Source organism: Nerophis lumbriciformis, linkage group LG15 (assembly GCF_033978685.3).
Source record: "Nerophis lumbriciformis linkage group LG15, RoL_Nlum_v2.1, whole genome shotgun sequence".
In the NCBI taxonomy this organism is placed as follows: Eukaryota; Metazoa; Chordata; class Actinopteri; order Syngnathiformes; family Syngnathidae; genus Nerophis; species Nerophis lumbriciformis.
In genome coordinates this window covers 41,725,048-41,745,754 of record NC_084562.2, presented here as the reverse complement: position 1 = coordinate 41,745,754, position 20,707 = coordinate 41,725,048, and the positions used below count along the sequence as shown (strand labels likewise).

The 20,707-nt window shown below is 40.0% G+C and overlaps 1 protein-coding gene across 1 annotated transcript in view; it reads left to right on the top strand.

The window, feature by feature from the left end:
- LOC133616259 (immunoglobulin superfamily DCC subclass member 3-like) overlaps positions 1 to 20,707 on the top strand; it is a 216,928-nt gene that overhangs the window by 94,672 nt on the left and 101,549 nt on the right. The gene's annotated exons all lie outside the window — the stretch shown is intronic.

Genomic DNA, 20,707 nt, shown 5'->3' with positions numbered 1-20,707 from the left:
TACATCTAACACAATTTCCCAACTCATATGGAAACGGGGTTTGTAACTTAACACCTCCAAATGTAGTGCACATGGCATGGGGAGGAAATTGGTGTAATACATGAGCCACGTTCTCTTATTTTTCTCTCCTTTCTCTAAATGTCTGTGGAAGTAATGATGATGGAAACTTCCTCCATCATTTTTTTCAAGGAATGTGAAGTCTGAAATTACCTCATAAGGTCCTCGGCTAAGTAATTCTCTTAGTGTGTCAGTCAAATGGTGTGGTCTGTCAGCAGGATCAATGGGGGCAGATTTGATAGATTCACAGACATCTGTTGAAGATGAGGATGTGTCTTTAGGTTGTTGGATTGTAACATTGAGTCTGCTCTGCTGCTACTGCTTCATTACCCTGTTAGGAAATCAAACACACACATACAGAACAACTTTGAAATATATATGTTGATGTATTAATAATGATGATTTTAGTTCAATTAGAAGACCAACATTTTAAATGTTGACTGTTTTGAGTGTTCATTATGCCCTGATAATATAATGAGTACATATGATATACTGTAATTATATATAAAAATTTAAAAGAAAAGTGTATACAACATATATGACTATAATATAATGATAGGTGCAACCCATAACATATGTCCAGTATAACCTCTTACTTCCTTTATACTAACTATACTTACCTATTGCTAAAAGTCTATATAACAGCACTAACAGCTAGTTTATGAGCATGCAAGCTAATATCCATGATTAATATCCATTATTTTCTTTTGAAGCATGATGTTATTAGTAATAAAACACATTTAAGCACTCATGTTGATGCAGCCAAAGTAAGACAACTATTTCAGATGAATAGGCGAGAATGTCTTGAAATTATTGTGACAAAAATGAGTCTGCTATTAAATAAGATGTATTACCATTGAACATATATGTTGTATACTTTTAATTGAAAAGGGATTGTTACTGCAGTCTGTTACAAACAAACACCTGGACCTACATGTTGAGTCTGTCTCTCACCAGCAAATGTGCTGCTGCTTGCTGACTGAATAGATGCTGTAGTGTAAAACAGAAATAGGCACAGATCAGTGCATGCATTGTAACTCAAAAGTACTTTTTCGACATTCAAATTGTATTTATTGATGAATAAAACTTACATGTTTCTCAAGTGCAAGGCTTATGTGAACACAGTGTCACCTCCTCCTCTGTAGCAGCCTCCATGTGGATGTTGATATGTTCTAATTACATTGCAAATAACATCCATGATTTAATTTAAATAATAGTTTACATTGCATCCAAATGAGCCAATAGCCGAGCTTACAACAAATAGTTATTTTCTGTTTACTTCACAAGTCTTGCATACTTGCCAACCTTGAGATCTCCGATTTCGGGAGGTGGGGGGGGTGGCGGGCGTGGTCGGGGGTGGGGCGGGGCGTGGTTAAGAGGGGAGGAGTATATTTACAGCAAGAATTCACCAAGTCAAGTATTTCATATATATATACAGTATATATATATATATATATAAGAAATACTTGACTTTCAGTGAATTCTAGCTATTTATTTTATATATATATATATATATATATATATATATATATATATATATATATATATATATATATATACAGGTAAAAGGAAACAGAGTGGACCGACACCAGCAGATGACATGGCACCCCAAACCATCACTGATGGTGGAAACTTTACACTAGACTTCAGGCAACGTGGATCCTGTGCCTCTCCTGTCTTCCTCCAGACTCTGGGACCTCGATTTCCAAAGGAAATGCAAAATTTGCATGGTTGGGTGATGGTTTGGGGTGCCATGTCATCTGCTGGTGTCGGTCCACTCTGTTTCCTGAGATCCAGGGTCAACGCAGCCGTCTACCAGCAAGTTTTAGAGCACTTCATGCTTCCTGCTGCTGACCTGCTCTATGGAGATGGAGATTTCAAGTTCCAACAGGACTTGGCGCCTGCACACAGCGCAAAATCTACCCGTGCCTGGTTTACGGACCATGGTATTTCTGTTCTAAATTGGCCCGCCAACTCCCCTGACCTTAGCCCCATAGAAAATCTGTGGGGTATTGTGAAAAGGAAGATGCAGAATGCCAGACCCAAAAACGCAGAAGAGTTGAAGGCCACTATCAGAGCAACCTGGGCTCTTATAACACCTGAGCAGTGCCAGAAACTCATCGACTCCATGCCACGCCGCATTAACGCAGTAATTGAGGCAAAAGGAGCTCCAACCAAGTATTGAGTATTGTACATGCTCATATTTTTCATTTTCATACTTTTCAGTTGGCCAACATTTCTAAAAATCCCTTTTTTGTATTAGCCTTAAGTAATATTCTAATTTTGTGACACACGGAATTTTGGATTTTCATTTGTTGCCACTTCAAATCATTAAAATTAAATGAAATAAACATTTGAATGCATCAGTCTGTGTGCAATGAATAAATATAATGTACAAGTTACACCTTTTGAATGCAATTACTGAAATAAATCAAGTTTTTCAAAATATTCTAATTTACTGGCTTTTACCTGTGTGTGTATATATATATATATATATATATATATATATATATATATAAGAAATACTTGAATTTCAGTGTTCATTTATTTACACATATACACACACATAACACTCATCTACTCATTGTTGAGTTAAGGGTTGAATTGTCCATCCTTGTTCTATTCTCTGTCACTGCTTGGAACACATCGTTATTTGGCAACCTCGTTGCCCCAAAATGTCTCTGTCAAAAACAAGAAAAGTGAACTTAACCCTTTTGAATCGTTTTTACCTCCGTTTTTTGAGTTAGCACTGGATTGATACGTGAACATGACAAAGGAGCTATTTGATTTACATGTTGTGTTTTTTGTTCAATCCCAGAAAGACGGTGACTTAAAGTTTAATCCTGGCTTTGTAGATACACTGGGACAAAGTCTAAGCTCATTGTGTTTTCGAAGCTGCACCAATTTCCTCAGAATTGTCAACAAACTTGGAAGTGTGTTGTCCAGAGGATTAGTTGTGATTTGTACGTTTTCATAATGTGCGTGTTCTATTTTTGGCCAAAGTAAAACAAATAAAACAACCTGGAGTTGACTTTATTTTTAAGTTATCATGCCATGATTTTACCATTACGGCCCACTTTGGAATAGATATTCCTCCATGCGGCTCCTGAGCTAAAATGAGTTTGACACCCCTGACGTAATCCCTTTGGTGCGTATGTGAATGTATAAGTGGGGACATAGCTTGCATGGTTGGACCAGGTTTCTCCCAAAACCTGTTAGGATAGACTCCAGCTCACCTGTGACCCTAAAAAGGAAAAGCAGTATAGAAAGTTGATGTATGGGTGAGCAGAGAATGTGTCATGGGTCCAGGAAAATGGAAATAGGTCCAAGTTATTAACTTCTTCAGCTAAATAGACAGGGATTGAAAACTTTGCTCCAAGCCCTTCCACCGTGGAAGGTAAGGAATTCATACAGCCCCATTCGTGAAAGAATGAGCCGCTCTCAGGAGCTCAGTGATTTCCAGTGTGGAACTGTCATAGGATGCCACCTGTGCAACAAATCCAGTCGTGGATTTGCCATCTAGCAATCTGATGGACGAGTCTGGGTTAGGTAGGAGGTTGCCAGAAAAACGGTACATTTCGGACTGCATTTTGCAGAGTGTGAAATTTGGTGGAGGAGGAATTATGGTGTGGGGTAGTTTTTCATGCCCCTTAGTTCCAGTGAAAGGAACTTTGAATGCTCCAAGATGCTAAAACATTTTGGACAATTTCATGCTCCCAACCTTGTAGAAACAGTTTGGAGCAGGCCACTTCCTCTTCCAACATGACTGTGCACCAGTGCACAAAGCAAGGTCCATAAAGACATGGATGACAAAGTCTGGTGTGGATGAACTTGACTGGCCTGCACAGAGTCTTGACCTGAACCCGATAGAACACCTTTGGGATGAATTAGAACGGAGACTGAGAACCAGGCCTCCTCGACCAACATCAGTGTGTGACCTCACCAATGCGCTTTTGGAAGAATGGTCGAAAGTTCCTATAAACACACTCCGCAACCTTGTGGACAGCCCTCCCAGAAGAGTTCAAACTGTAATAGCTGCAAAAGGTGGACCGACATCATATTGAACCCTATGGGTTAAGAATGGGATGGCACTTCAAGTTCATATGTGAGTCAAGGCCGGTGGCAAAATAGTGTATATTCAACATTCTACTGCCATCTGGCGGCCAACGTGGATAGTGCACCTCCCCCCGCCCCGATTTCTCACGTTTCATGTGTCAGGTAAACCGCATATTAATCCCCTTCATACTGTTCAGTGCGTTAATAGCATCCATCAATCTTAGTATATTTAACTTAGTGCACAAGTGCAACTGTATCGATGGACACAACAATTTAAGCCTGACGCATACAAGCGTGTATCATGACCTACTATTACATTGCTGAGCACTATAAAAATGGGACACATTACCTCCCTGCTTGGCACTCAGCATCAATGGTTGGAATTGGGGGTTAAATCATCAAAAATGATTCCCGGGCGCTGCCGCCGCTGCTTCCCACTGCTTCCCACTGCTTCCCTCACCTCCCAGGGGGCGATCAAGGGTCATGGGTCAAATGCAGAGAATAATTTCGCCACACCTAGTGTGTGTGTGACAATCATTGGTACTTTAACTTTAGCCTTTTGGATGGACTACTGGACAACAACACACACAGTGTGGCTGCAGACTTGCTTTCATCTTGGTACAAAACTATTGTAATGGTTAGGGATTCCATTTTCTGCCACACACACAGTGCACGTGGCAGCTTTGCATATCACCTAGATACTCCTTTGCAATGCAGGTGCCGTCCCTGGAGGGTTTTGATACGGTATATCATTAAAGGCGGGAAGTGAGTGTGTGTTGTGGAGCCCACCCGCGCAACCCTTTCTTTCATAGGTGATAAGCATCGCGCACCAGGAAGCGGCAGATTGATCACGGGATTGGTTAGGCTGGGATGCAGAATGAGGACGGGAGGGTGGGCAGGATACTGGGACAGGGAGACAATAAAATATCACATCTGCATTCAAATACCATCTCTACTACACAACCTGCTTAAAGGCAGTTGAAGTGCGAGCTTCCCATGCGGGAATAGCACCTTGCAACATCTCTATTATTTATCGTCCGCATTGCTGTTTTACTCCCTTACTAAGGTAGGGGGGCGGGGAGTGTGCAGCAGTCATCACTGCAACTGGAGTAACATGCACTTAATGATATCACAGGCTTGAGAGGACACTTGGGGGGCGGGCAAACGATGCTGGAAACGAACGGTTAAAGCGATAGTGATACTGGTGGCGTGGGGGTGTGGACGGGGACGTGAGGTATAGCGAGGTCATTACGGCGAAGATTTACACTCGTGCTGCCGGGTTAAGATTGGCACTGTATTACAGTACTGGCATCATTAGCTCGGTGACGTCCACATTAGGAGTGAAATAACTTGCAAGATGACAATATTGCATTGTTGTGCCAATGATAATATCCCAATAAAGAGAACATTTCATATCTGATACAGTGGAAGAAAATCTGCCACGCTAGTTGATTGAATTGTAGGCTTTATATTGTCTATAACGGGGGTCAGCAACCCCTCGAGCCGCATGCGGCTCTTTAGCGCCGCCCTAGTGTCTCCCTGGAGCATTTTTAAAAAATAATTGAAAATGGAAAAAGATGGGGGCGAAAATTATTTTTTTGTTTTAGTATGTTTTTTGTTTGAGGACCAACATGACACAATCCTTCCCAGTTGTTAGAAAGCCCACTGTTTAGTATGTTTGTGTGTATGCTTCACTGCTGACAGTATTTGGTGAACATCGTTTTGTCCTACTAATTTCGGCGATTCTTGAACTCACCATAGTGTGGACTGTGACACAACAGTTTGTTTACATGTAAAATCTTCCACTCCTTCTTTGTCTCATTTTGTGCACCAAACGTTGTATGCTGTGCGTGAATGCACAAAGGTGAGCTTTGTTGATGTTATTGACTTGTGTGGAGTGCTAATCAGGCATATTTGGTCAGTGCATGACTGCAAGCTAATCAATGCTAACGTGCTATTTAGGCTAGCTGTATGTACATATTGCATCATTATGCCTCATTTGTAGGTATATTTAAGGTCATTTAATATCCTTTACTTGTATCCTCTTTGTATATCATTTAGTTTTGCATGTCTCATGACACATTATCTGTATGTAATATTGGCTGCATTTCAGATAGTTATTTGTGTGCCATGTTGTTCCAGACCACAGCAAACATTACCTAGCTTGCCAAAGATTGTAATAAATCTATTAAAAGAAGACAGCCTGCCGTTTTCTTTACCTTGGACACACACATCTATACCTTTGGCCAATAATTTCCAGGGGCTATCTCACCTTTTGAGTAGCCTCTGATTTACTAATAGTTTCTACTGTATTTTTCGGAGTATAAGTCGCACCTGCCGAAAATGCATAATAAAGAAGAAAAAAAACATATATAAGTTGCACTGGAGCCCGGCCAAACTATGAAAAAAAACTGTGACTTATAGTCCGAAAAATACGGTAATATTGTAAAAATGTGTAAAATAAATATACAATTTCAACAGTTCTGTCAACGAAGATTTGCTTCAGCCTGCGACACATAGTCATTTTGATAGTAGGCTATTATAGCTAATACAGACACTTTCGTCATGTGTTGTCTTCATTATAAGACTTACATTTTTTGCGGCTCCAGACAGATTTTTTTTTTGTATTTTTGGTCCAATATGGCTCTTTCAACGTTGTGGGTTGCCGACCCCTGGTCTATACAGTAGGTGTGAATGTGAGTGTGAACGGTTGTTTTTCTTTATTTATCCTGTTATTGGCGACCGGCGCAGTGTGTACCTTACCTTTCGCCTGAAGTCAGCTGGGATAGTTTCTGGCTTAAATGAGGACAAGCAGTATGGAAGATGGATGGCTGGATTTATATGGTTGAGGTCAGTAAAGGGCAGTCAGAGGAGGCTCTGTCTCTTCATCATGGTGTACAAAATAAACTAATAATGATAGCAAAAGATAAAACGATAACATGAATTTTGTTGAAAATGGGGACGGGTACTTTTCGCTTTGAAACCGATAGGTAGGGATGAGTACTTAATTCCGTATTTTTATAGGCACCAATTCCGTTGGACACAAGCTACCAAAAGCGCCTTATTGCAGTGAAACTTGCAAAGGGACATGTAACCAAATATTAACATTGCTGTATGTATACTTTTGACCCAGCAGATTTGGTCACATGTTCAGTAGACCCATAATAAATTCATAAAAGAACCAAACTTCATGAATGTTTTTTTGTGACCAACAAGTATGTGCTCCAATCACTCTATCACAAAAAAAATAAGAGTTGTAGAAATTATTGGAAACTCAAGACAGCCATGACATTATGTTCTTTAAACAAGAGTATGTAAACTTTTGACCACGACTGTAAATAACTGCACTGTTTGCCGGCTCACAGATCACAGCACCCACACACCACAGATCTAATGTGCTCTCTGTTACGGCGGACATGCACAAACTATGTCCGTATACTTAAAGTTCCGTGCACTCCATGCGGCCCGGATCTATTTTTATCAACAATACAATACATGGAAGCAACATAATCGAAATCTGAGCTTTTTTCCTCCTGGAGTTAATTTATTTAATCGATTAATCGTTACAGCCGTAATTCAGTTGAATTTACATGAATTGGCGGGATCGCAACATTGCAAATTTCGGAATGAACAAAATCAAAATTACTGCCATTTGAAACTAAATAAGGCTGTTTACTGTTTGTTTAGGTGTAACCAATATAATCATTACCACGGTAATACAAGCAGCACTCAGTATGATGCGATGCATGATTTACCACTAAATCTAGCCACGCACACATTTTCTTTTGCCGTTTCCATACAGGGACACGGTCGACTACCTTAGGGAGAAAGGCGGACCACACTCTGGACTGGCCGCCGGTCAATCATAAGGCACATTATAGAAACAGACAGCCATTCAGTCATCAGTGACATCTATTCAAAATCACTTAGAATAAAAACGCATAATATGCACGTCGATACAAAATCTATTTTCTCCAGCCTCCAGTTGCTGATGCTTCACTCCTCTGTTGATATACTGTATAATACTATAAGAAGAAGGCTTGTAAAACTCCACTGTGTAAGGGGGGAAGCAACATGAGGGGTTTTCTGTTTTTTTTCATGTATTGTAATAATCAGAAAGATGTTGTTTTAACCCATGTACTACAAAGCGGAGAGAAGGCAGGATCTGCCCAAGTTCCAGACGACCTCTTTTTGAACCTCCTTTTTGAACTGTTTTTTACGAACCTCTTTTTGAACTGTTTTACGAACCTCTTTTTGAACTGTTTTACGAACCTCTTTTTGAACTCTTTTACGACCTTTTCTGTGAACTGTTTACAACGTTTTCTTTTGAACTGTTGTAATCAAAGGCGATGGCTGTTTAGGACCTCATCCCTTAGAAGCAGCTGTTGTCATGTGGTCAGAGAAAGTCCAAATAAAGGGGGAGGCGTACAATCTTTCGCCAGAGCGTAATGACACTGTACAAGGGTACAGATGTCCAAGCGTCTCCCCTCAAATTGAGCCAAATTTAATTCTGGCTCTGTTTAATTATTTGCTTCTTGTCTTGTTTAATATATGTCATCAGTGTTTGAACCTGACATATTATCTTATTGGGGCTGTGTCAATAGTAGCAGAGGCGTGGCTCATGTTGTATGTATAATGGGTGTGGTTCAGTCATGTCAGCAAGATGAACAGTCAAATGAGCAGCCACTCGTCCTATTACTGATTTCATTTGTTTCACATGAACATAAACTGTATCATTTATGCTCTTCATAACTGAGCTTTTCGATTGTGTGAACTGTGTTCTGATTTTTTTTTTTTTTTTACTTCACCTCACCTCCGCATCATCAGCTGCTATAATGCCCTCTGGGCTTTAATTCGATGCTACAGTGCACCTGAACTCCACAGCAGGTCGATGCCACAGAAAATATTGGATTTTGTTGACACTCCCCCCCACATAAGAAATGATAAGCGTGAATATGTTCTTATGGGCGGAAAGTATGCATTGATTTCACAAAATATGTGTGCCTCATTTCACCGAATTGGTGTTGTTGTTATAACTCTTTCAAAATAAACGTTCGGTTCTGTCGTTTTTCAACTCTAAATCTCTAATATGCCCATTGAACTACACAAAAGTGCAATGACCCATCGCAGGCAAATTTATAAATAAAGTTGATTTGATTTGATTTGAATGTATTTAATTTCCGCAGACAAAATGAGTAAAATCCAGGGACAAAACTATAGTGTGAATTTTAACGATTCATTAAAAAAAATCAACTTAAAATACAGTGCATATTTGATGTTACAGCCTTATTCCAAAATGGAATAAATCCATTTTTGTCCTCAAAATTCTACACCTAAAACCCCATAAAGACAATGTGAAAAGTTATTTGTTTTGTTTTGATTTTGCAAATGTATTAAAAACAAACAACTAATAAATCACATGTTCATAAGCATTCACAGCCTTTGCTCAATACTTTGTTGATGCACCTTGGACTGCAATTACAGCCTCGAGTCTTTTTGAATACGATGACACAAGCTTGGCACACCTATCTTTGGGCAGTTTCTCTCATTTCTCTTGTTGTTTGATTACTCGCCCAATTCATCTATGCAGCATTTCTCAAGCTCCATCAGGTTGGATGGGAAGCGTTGGTTTTCATCCAGGATGTCTCTGTAAATTGCTGCATTCATCTTAGTCGACTCAGGGAGGTGACCAAGAACCCGATTGTCACTCTGTCAGAGCTACAGCATTCCTCTGTGGAGAGAGGAGAACCTTCCAGAAGGAAAACTATCTCTTCAGCAATCCACCAATCAGGTGGCCAGACGGAAACCACTTCTGAGTAAAAAGTTTGCCAACATGCACCTGAAAGACTCTCAGATCATGAGAAGCTAAATTATCTGGTCTGATGAGCCAAAGTTCAAACTCCTTGGCGTGAATGCCAGGCATCATGTTTGGAGGAAACCAGGCACCTCTCATCACCAGGCCAATACCATCCCTATAGCGAAGCATGGTGGTGGCAGCACCATGCTGTGGGGATGTTTTTCAGCAGCAGGGACTGGGAGACTAGTCGGGATTGTCATGTCTGTGTGATCATGTTTTGTTTTGGTTATGTTCGGTTTGGTTTTTGGACTCTTTGTGCACTCTTGTTTGTTTTGTTTCCATGACATCCCATTAGTTTTCACCTGTCCTCATGTCACGCACCTGATTCATTTGGACTCACACACCTGTCATTAATCATGTTCAAGACTATTTAAGCCGATAGTTGCCAGGAAGTCAGCCTGGCGACATTAACTCTGTTTGACTTCTGCTACCTCCTTGACAACCATGCTATCCTTTGCTTCCTGTTGATACCATAGTTCATGCTCCATGCTTTCCAAGTAAGGTTTTGTTTATGACCATAGTTCAGTTTATGTGTTGACATTCTTTGGTTTCATAGCCAAGTTTGTTCTCCGCCTTGTGTGCGCCTTTTGTTTGCACCCTTTTTTGTAGTTTATAGTGTTAAAATAAATATGTACTCACCTTCACGCCTTGTCCACTCCAACTTACTTGCATTGGGACCCGGGGTGGACCGCTCGCCTGTGCATCGTTTGGGAACATCTCTGCGCTGCTGACCCGTCTCCGCTCGGGATGGTTTCCTGCTGGCCCCACTATGGACTGGACTCTTACTATTATGTTGGATCCACTATGGACTGGACTCTCACAATATTATGTCAGACCCACTCGACATCCATTGCATTCGGTCTCCCCTAGAGGGGGGGAGGGGGTTCCCACATATGCGGTCCTCTCCAAGGTTTCTCATAGTCATTCACATCGACGTCCCACTGGGGTGAGTTTTTCCTTGCCCTTATGTGGGCTCTGTACCGAGGATGTCGTTGTGGCTTGTGCAGCCCTTTGAGACACTTGTGATTTAGGGCTATATAAATAAACATTGATTGTGATTGATTGATCTTGGGAAAACAAACATCCCAAAGTCCACGCCATTATGACAAGGATAGAGGGAAAGATGAATGCAGCAATTTACAGAGACATTATGGATGAAAACCAACGCTTCCTATCCAACCTGGTGGAGCTTGGTAGGTGCTGCAAAGAGGAATGGGCGTAACTACCCAAAGATAGGTGTGCCAAGTTTGTGGCATCGTATTCAAAAATACTTGAGACTGTAATTGCTGCCAAAGGTGCATCAACAAAGTACTGAGAAAATGCGATGAATACCTATGTACATGTAATTTTTAATTTTTTAAATTTTTAATACATGTGCCAAGTTTTATTTTTTTTAAAGCATTTTTACATTATCATTGTTGGATTTTGCCTGTAGAATTTCGAAGATGAAAATGAATTTATTCCATTTTGGAAAAAGGCTGTAAAATAACAAAATGTAGAAAAAGGTAAGTGTTGTGAATACTGTCCGGATGCACCCTCTTGCCCCATACAGCCCAAAGTGCTTCACATAGCAAAAACCTCCTAAATAGCCAACGGTGTGAGGATAATTTAAATGTGTGCTTAAAGCCATTGTTTAATACGAAATAAAAGCTTAATATATATCAAGAGGTAACATCTTGAAACATTGACAGTAAAACAAGATCATGTTAAAAATGATGAATACAAAGTTAATATAAATCAATAATCAAATATGCTAATAATAAAAAAATGCATTGTTATCATTATGATTATTATTTTTACTATTAATGGCTTTAATGCCTGTCTCCAATTATACAACTTTTAGTATGCCCTATTTAAAATACTGCTAATAATAGGTAATGTTTATGAACTAAACAATGTTTCAATGCAGTAGATACCCTTGGGGTTGAAATGATACACACATGTACTTTATATCACCTCGTATCCTTTTTGCCATTGTAAGGGTATAGATATGGCCTTTAAAAAACAATATTGTTTATTTAAAAAAATGTACCTGTACGTAGATACATTGTATTATCGTGTATCTCTATTTTTAAGAGTGTAAGTAAAGATTGCAACATTTCTGAGGGATTCAAATTGTTTTATTTCATGGTAAAGTCTATTATTATTTGACTATTATTCCAGTGTTTGAGTTACTTTATATTTTAAATTGTATTTATTGAATATGCAATCAGATTATTGTGTAGGACCATTTCCTTCATACAAAAAATACAGTTATTTTTATCAGGCATTTATACATTTTATTTCCTGGGGACACAATTGGCACTGAAGAATTGGTTGCATTGGCCCTTAAATTGCAATGAAAACAAGTTTCTGAGTAATAAATACACAATGTAACATGAACCAAGCTACATATAAAGTGTCATAGGAATTAGGTTTTTGAATATTGTTGACGTTTTCGTGATGTTTTGCTGTGTGCTCAGAAGTAAAGTAGGCGAGAAACTTTTCACTGTTTTAATGTTGTGAGATTGGAAAAATAATATGACATCGTGAATCTTGTCCAGCAAAACCAAAATGCCAGACATTTTTTCTCATCTTGAATAGAATACTTTAATGATTGAAGGACCTTACTGTCGGAATACTAAACAGTTGTGTAAAAATTTCCAGCACGACTTCAATAATAATTCAGAGATCTAATGTCACGTTGGAGAATGTCACTTTTTTTTTATTAAGCTATGAAATGGAATAATCACATCACTGATGGAGCCACTTATTGCCATTTTATATCAACCATATCCCTCTCACCAAAGCACTTGGAATATGTTCTCTATTAGTGTCGCATGTGCTTTTGCTTTTATTATAATAAATACATTTTAAACTGTGCCATAATGACACTGTGCATGAGCATTAATGAATTGAAATAAATAATCATATCAGTTGTCTTTAGAAATTTGACAAGAGTTTATTCACTTCAGAGTGTGAGGTAGAGATGAACTGATTCACATAGAATTATCCTGAGGGGATGATAATAATACTATGGTACAGCATTTATATTGTTGGTGTTAAGTGTTTCCCTGTCTTTAAAACCTAGTGACACATCTGTTTCTAACTTCGATTGAGGGTCCTTGAAAGCACCACAGTTATATGCAATGAGATGCAAAAGTGAAACTTCTAAATAAAAGGGGTGTAACGATTTTTTTAACAACGATTCGATTCGATATTTGTGGTTGCCGATGCAATTTAGACTTAGACGTCTTTTTATTGTCATTCCAATTTGAACTTTACAGTACAGATAAGAACAAAAATGTTGTTGCATTAGCTCGTTGTAGTGCAGGATTAAAGAGCAATAATGTGCAGATATAAATAAATTACTGTACAGATAAATATATTGCACGTTTGCCTATGCATCCACGTTTATGGATGTATGTTATATTGTCTTTATATTCCAGCGAGTTAATCTGTTTTTGGGGGGAATTGAGGGGATTGTTATGATGTGTTCAAGATACTTATGGCCTGATTTAGGGACAAAATTATTTTTTTGCAACGATATGATCCGAAACGATCCGTAATTTCTATTGAACAAAATATAAGCAGTGTGACTGTGAAATAAATACTAGATACTGGACACTGCAGGCAAAGTTCGTTCACTAGTCTGCTATTCTCGCACACGTCACACACAACAGCGCCACTTCTTAAAGGCACACAGACACACATCGCAGATATTACACTATTGTCTTGTGGCGTTTGCGTTTGTTATGACCACCTGTCAGGTTCAAACACTGATGACATCTATTAAACAGACAAGAAGCAAGGAATCATGCAGCGACAGAGTTCAATTTGGCTCAATGAGGAGAGACGTTTGGGATTGCACGCTCTGAGCTAACAGTCCCATGTGCTCCTCTATTTATTTGGGAGGTCCCTGGTTACATCACTGAGGCCGCCTCTAAAAGGAGTGGCCACACATTTCATGCACAGGAGCTTCCAGTACGCACAATACGTGACGGAATGTGCTGGGGGCCTTGTGATTGCCTTGTCTCTGCGTCGTCTGCGTGCTGTCGTCTTATCTTCGTTGAGGTCCTTGAAGTCCGTGGCTGTTAGTGGGCTAAGACAAACAAAATATTTGCGACGAGGCAACCCCTTATATGCTGTAGCTGATAACAAGTTTTGTCCTTACACAGACAGAAAAAGTACAGCTTGATCACAATAGCTAATAACTATAGCAATGGCCTTTAAGCATAAGAGTTGTGTGATAACTTACACATGATTATTCTAACACCACCATAGATGCCACAGATGAGAAAATAGAGTTAATGTTTAACTTCTTTATTATTACAAGTGCTAAACTTCTTTTAAAATCTACCGTTCTTGAATCCAATGTTTTCCTTTTCCTGGTATTAGATCGATCGAATACATTTTAAAACAAACTCGGATCGATACCTATCTCTTGGAAGGCAAACTTGCCGAGCACAGATGGATATACTTGAAATTCAGGATTATGAATCAATATATCGATGTATCCATCAGTCGTTACAACCCTAATAAAAGAACTTTCTCTTATGCTCCCACATATACAATTTTAATAAATAATCATATCAGCTTTCATTATGAATATGACAAGATTCTCTTTACTTCAGAGTGTAGAGTAGAGATGAGATGATTCAGGTAGGATTATCACCAGTGGATAGTTATAATCAAAATACATCATTATCATTGGATTATATCATTAGTGCATTACTTGGGGGTTAGGCCTTCCCCTGTCCTTAAAACCTAGTAAATATATTTCTAACTTTAATTGAGGGTCCTTGAATACACCACAGTTATGTGCGGTAAGATGCAAAAGTGAAACTTATAAAAAGTTTTCTTACTTTTTCACATCACTAATTATATCGGGTGTCATTATAAATATGACAAGATTCTCTTTACTTCAGATTTAAAGGGGAACTGCTCTTTTTTTATTTGTTTATGCATTCTAAATGTTAAATGAATGCGATCAAAAGTCCGCTTACTGTCTAGCACAGTGTTTTTCAACCTTTTTTGAGCCAAGGCACATTTTTTTTCATTGAAAAAATTCTGAGGCACACCACAAGCAGAAATCATTAAAAAACAAAACTCAGTAGCCGATATTTTACCATAAAAAGTTCTTCTCGCAATTGTTGGATATGAATTTCAACCATAACCAAGCATGCATCACTATAGCTCTTGTCTTAAAGTAGGTGTACTGTCCCATCACGCCGTGACTAATTTTGAGTTGTTTTGTGTTTTTCTGTGGGTAGTGTTTTAGTCCTTCTCGTGCGCTCCTATTTTGGTGTTTTTTCATGTTTTTTTGGTATTTTCCTGTTGCAGTTTCATGTCTTCCTTGAGCGCTATTCTCCACACCTGCTTTGTTTTCGCAATCTAGACTATTTAAGTTGTGCGGACGCTTTCCTTCTTTGTGGGGACACTGTTGATTGTCATGTCATGTACGGATGTACTTTGTGGACGCCGTCTGCTCCACACGCTGTAAGTCTTTGCTGTTGTCCAGCATTTTGTGTTTTGTTTACTTTGCCAGTTCAGTTTTAGTTTTGTTTTGCGTAGCCATGCCTAAGCTTCAATGCCTTTTCTTTTTGGTTTAAGCAAAAGATACCTTATTACCTGCATGCTGCTTCCCGCTGTCGTCTGCATATTGTGATCACGACACGACGTGTTCCCGACATCTACAAAGCAATTAGCTACCTGCTGCCACCTACTGATATGGAAGAGTATAACGTGGTTACTCTGCCGAGCTCCAGACAGTACAGACACTCAACAACGGCACATTATTTACGGATTATAATTACTTGTGTGCAAAATATTTTTTTAACCCAATTAGGTGAAATTACATAATCTCCCACGACACACCAGACTGTATTTCATGCGGCACAGTGGTTGAAAAACACTGGTCTAGCATATGTGTAGTACTTACCCCTCCACTTTGACGCCCCTGCTTATTGTTACAAATGTTCCATCCTCTGGGGAATGAATCCATGCAAGCCACAGGTTGGAGGATCCGTAGGTTATGAAATAACAAGGCATGAAATGTTGGCTGTCTCCTGTAAGTCCACCCCCATCCGATGTACTGCAATTGTGCTTTACATTTAAATGAGTAAAGGAGGGAACATTATGGACAAAGAGGACCTCATAAATGAGTTTGCCGCTGAATTCGCCATCGACGCCGCTTTTGTTCTGTCAGGGGAAGAAATGTGAAGTGCAGCCGTGTATGAGGAAATTGATGCGTCTGTGTTGAATTTTTAAAACACGCCTGACCGACCTAGTTACATATGTCGGGAAATCTATATGTTTGTTTTCACAGATCACCTTCAGCAAGCGTTCAACATGGCAGTTGGACAAGGAGGAGTGTTATTGTTGTGATTGTGTGTGTGTGTGTGTGTGTGTGTGTGTGTGTGTGTGTGTGTACCGATAGAAAAAATCCTCACCTGTAACACTTTAAAGGCCTCTCATGTCGTGCCTGCAGGACGCAGTGTGGGTCTGCATGGCTGTATATGACATCTTTTCACTTTAGTAAAGGTCACGGTGCTGTGAAGCAGCGATTAAGAATAACTGGGTTTGTGTTTTGCTCCCAGGCCCCTGAGAGGTGTAAACTGAAATGCATTTTCAAGCCTGATAGAGATCTTACGATTCCTAATGCGTTCTGACTGGCCTGAGTTCAGACACTCCCCCTAAAGTACACATCTATGTTAAACATTAGTTCCCTCTTCATAAGTAATTCCTTTAGTAGTGGAGGACTGTTGAATCTTGAAAGTTCAAAGTTGCCTAGTGTATGTGTGTTATTTTCATTTGTGGGGTGGTTTTGTCACATAGCCTGGCTTAAAAAGAGCATCAAAGGATGATCCAGGCTGGTCCACTAATAGTAGAGACCACGATGCTTGTCATATAGAGATGCTCTTCGGGTAATTACAACCCAGTTTATCACATAAAGCTTTGAAGCTATAAACTTAAAATTATTTTTTTAAGTATTAGTTTTAGTTTACTTATTTATAGTATTTTTATATTTAATATACATTAGTACCTCAAATTACAAATGTAGTTGTTTTTTCCTTGATGGAGCTCTTTACTCAAATCAACGCCACCCAGTAAATTCATCCATCCCATCCATTTTCTACCGCTTGTCCCTTTCGGGGTCGCGGGGGGCGCTGGAGCCTACTCAGCTGCATTCGGGCGGAAGGCGGGGTACACCCTGGACAAGTCGCCACCTCATCACAGGGCCAACACAGATAGACAGACAACATTCACACTCACATTCACACACTAGGGCCAATTTAGTGTTGCCAATCAACCTATCACTAGGTGCATGTTTTTGTAGGTGGGAGGAAGCCGGAGTACCCGGAGGGAACCCACGCAGTCACGGGGAGAACATGCAAACTCCACACAGAAAGACCCCGAGCCCGGGATTGAACTCAGGACTACTCAGGACCTTCGAATTCAATTGAAATCAATTTAATTGGTCCCAAAAGATCACAGTTTGAACATGTACCATGCCTTTCAAAAAGAAAAACAAACTTTTACTGTAGGCAGGGGATTCATATGGTCCCGTTCCCGAGTGGCTCTCACGTCAGAATTTTGCAATGCAGTCTGCTGAAAATTAGGGAAAGCGCCACTCTACATAGCAAGTGACGCTGTGGTCAAAGTTGGAATTGCCACAAATCACATTTTAAGATATTCAACACTCTACTGCCATCTGGCGGCTAAAGTGGATAGTGCACCCCTCCAATTCGTCACACTTCGTGTGTCAGGTAAACCTGGACACATGGGGCCGTATGAATCCCCTTCCTACTAATACAGCATAATGTCGTACACACAATTACTGTATTTTTATGAAGTAATGTAATAATAATGTACAGCATTTATCTTGGAGAGCAGACTTCTATGGCAGTGATTCACTAGTGGTAAACAGACTCCATCTAGTGGTACGCCAAATAATTACTTAATTATGTGGAATTATTTTATTGTATTCATTATTTTAGTACAGTCTTTTTTTCCCCCTATAGTCAAACACAGTGGAGAGTAAGCTACCGGATGTTTTGGTCTAATTTTACGAGGTTTTACAATAATGGTGGGATGCTGGTAAGTCAAATTTTTGCTTACATCTTTAACATTTTAATTAACCAATTGACAGCTCTTATCTTAAAACACTCTTAAATCGGGGCACTCTTAAGTTGAGGTACAGTACTATTGTAATGCAACATTACATACTACATATTCTTAAACTGTGTAGGGGGCTTACTCTAGTTTTATGCCATAAAAAAGCAGTTAGATATTCAAACATAGTGTTACTGTTCAAACTGTGTGTAATGTGACAGTGGCCAAAACATATACATGACATACTCCTCTGCCTTGTTCTTAATGAATACTTAGGCCTACTACACCACTGTATTTTAATGTTGGTCATTATGGTGGTTCTATGATGAGCCAAGTGTTTTCTGAGGTGGTAGTTGGTCAAAAAAGTTTGAGAACCACTGATATATTATAATTATAGTATTGATATTGTGTTGCGACCTAATAAAATACAATAAAATAAAAATGGCGTTTTTTTCATCAAATAATCATTTAAAATATGGTATAATAGTTTTTTGTCTTTCGTTTTTTTGTATTGACACAAAGATTATTTTAGTAATTAATATTTGTTTACTTACTATGGATTCAGGAGGAACAGTGTGGTTTTCGTCCTGGTCGTGGACCTGTGGACCAGCTCTATACTCTCGGCAGGGTCCTTGAGGGTGCATGGGAGTTTGCCCAACCAGTCTACATGTGCTTTGTGGACTTGGAGAAGGCATTCGACCGTGTCCCTCGGGAAGTCCTGTGGGAAGTGCTCAGAGAGTATGGGGTATCGGACTGTCTGATTGTGGCGGTCCATTCCCTGTATGATCAGTGTCAGAGCTTGGTCCGCATTGCCAGCTGTAAGTCGGACCCGTTTCCAGTGAGGGTTGGACTCTGCCAAGGCTGCCCTTTGTCACTGATTCTGTTCATAACTTTTATGGACAGAATTTCTAGGCGCAGTCAAGGCGTTGAGGGGATCCGGTTTGGTGGCTGCTGGATTAGGTCTCTGCTTTTTGCAGATGATGTTGTCCTGATGGCTTCATCTGGCCAGGATCTTCAGCTCTCACTGGATCGGTTCGCAGCTGAGTGTGAAGCGACTGGGATGAGAATCAGCACCTCCAAGTCCGAGTCCATGGTTCTCGCCCGGAAAAGGGTGGAGTGCCATCTCCGGGTTGCGGAGGCGACCCTGCCCCAAGTGGAGGAGTTCAAGTACCTCGGAATCTTGTTCACGAGTGAGGGAAGAGTGGATCGTGAGATCGACAGACGGATCGGTGCGGCGTCTTCAGTAATGCGGACGCTGTATCGATCCGTTGTGGTGAAGTAGGAGCTGAGCCGTAAGGCAAAGCTCTCAATTTACCGGTCGATCTACGTTCCCATCCTCACCTATGGTCATGAGCTTTGGGTTATGACCGAAAGGACAAGATCACGGGTACAAGCGGCCGAAATGAGTTTCCTCCACCGGGTGGCAGGACTCTCCCTTAGAGATAGGGTGAGAAGCTCTGCCATCCGGGAGGAACTCAAAGTAAAGCCGCTGCTCCTCCACATCGAGAGGAGCCAGATGAGGTGGTTCGGGCATCTGGTCAGGATGCCACCGGAACGCCTCCCTAGGGAGATGTATAGGGCACGTCTGACCGGTAGGAGGCCACGGAGAAGACCCAGGACACGTTGGGAAGACTATGTCTCCCGGCTGGCCTGGGAACGCCTCGGGATCCCCCGGGAAGAGCTAGACAAAGTGGCTGAGGAGAGGGAAGTCTGGGCTTCTCTGCTTAGGCTGCTGCCCCCGCGACCTTACCTCGGATAAGCGGAAGAAGATGGATGGATGGATGGATGGATACTTACTATGGTATATTATATGATAATTATGTATTTTTTCACTGTTATTTTACAGAGAACAAAGAAATAGGATAAAATTGCTATGGTATGAAAAGGGGTAGGACTAAATAAGCTCAGCTTCTTCCTACTCCTTTTCGGACGTGCTGTAATGAAACAACTGGAAATATGTGATGAATTGTATGGTATGCATGTTCGAAATAAACTGAAACTGAGCTAAAAAAAAATAAATCATTAAAAAAATTATTATTTGTTGTACAACACAACAAAAGTCGCCTTAATGTTTGTTTGATTTCTACAATATATTAACATTGAACATAAAAAAGACAGAAAACGGTCACGTATATTTCTCTTGTAAATTTTAATGGCCGTTTTTTTGTTGCATCTTCATCATTGTACAGTATACTGAATATGTAGTTGTAGTAAGTTCTTGTGTCCGCCACTGAGTTCACTAACAAAAGTGACGTTTTCAAAAATGAGATGAATGCAGACCTTCTAGTCCTACACAGGAGGAGCAGTCAAGTGTTTCCATGTCGAGATAGGTGTTTTGAAGAAGTGACATTCTCGTCGGCTCGTGAAGAAAGAGCCCATACACGAAACCAAGCTCTCCATTAGAGATGATTTATGGTGCTTCCTTGACCTGTGGTCACAAGCTTTGTGAGCTGACTGAAAAAAAAAAAGAAGAGTGACTATTTTATTTTACTGTTCGCGGAAAAAAAATGAAAGTATCCTTTATTGACGGTAAATTCCCAGAAGGGCACATTTAACGTTTTGCAAAGAGACGTTGTTGCACATGTATGCAGAAATATGTCATTATAGTTAGTTTTCTCGCATTGCGTTAGACAGTGCACGGCC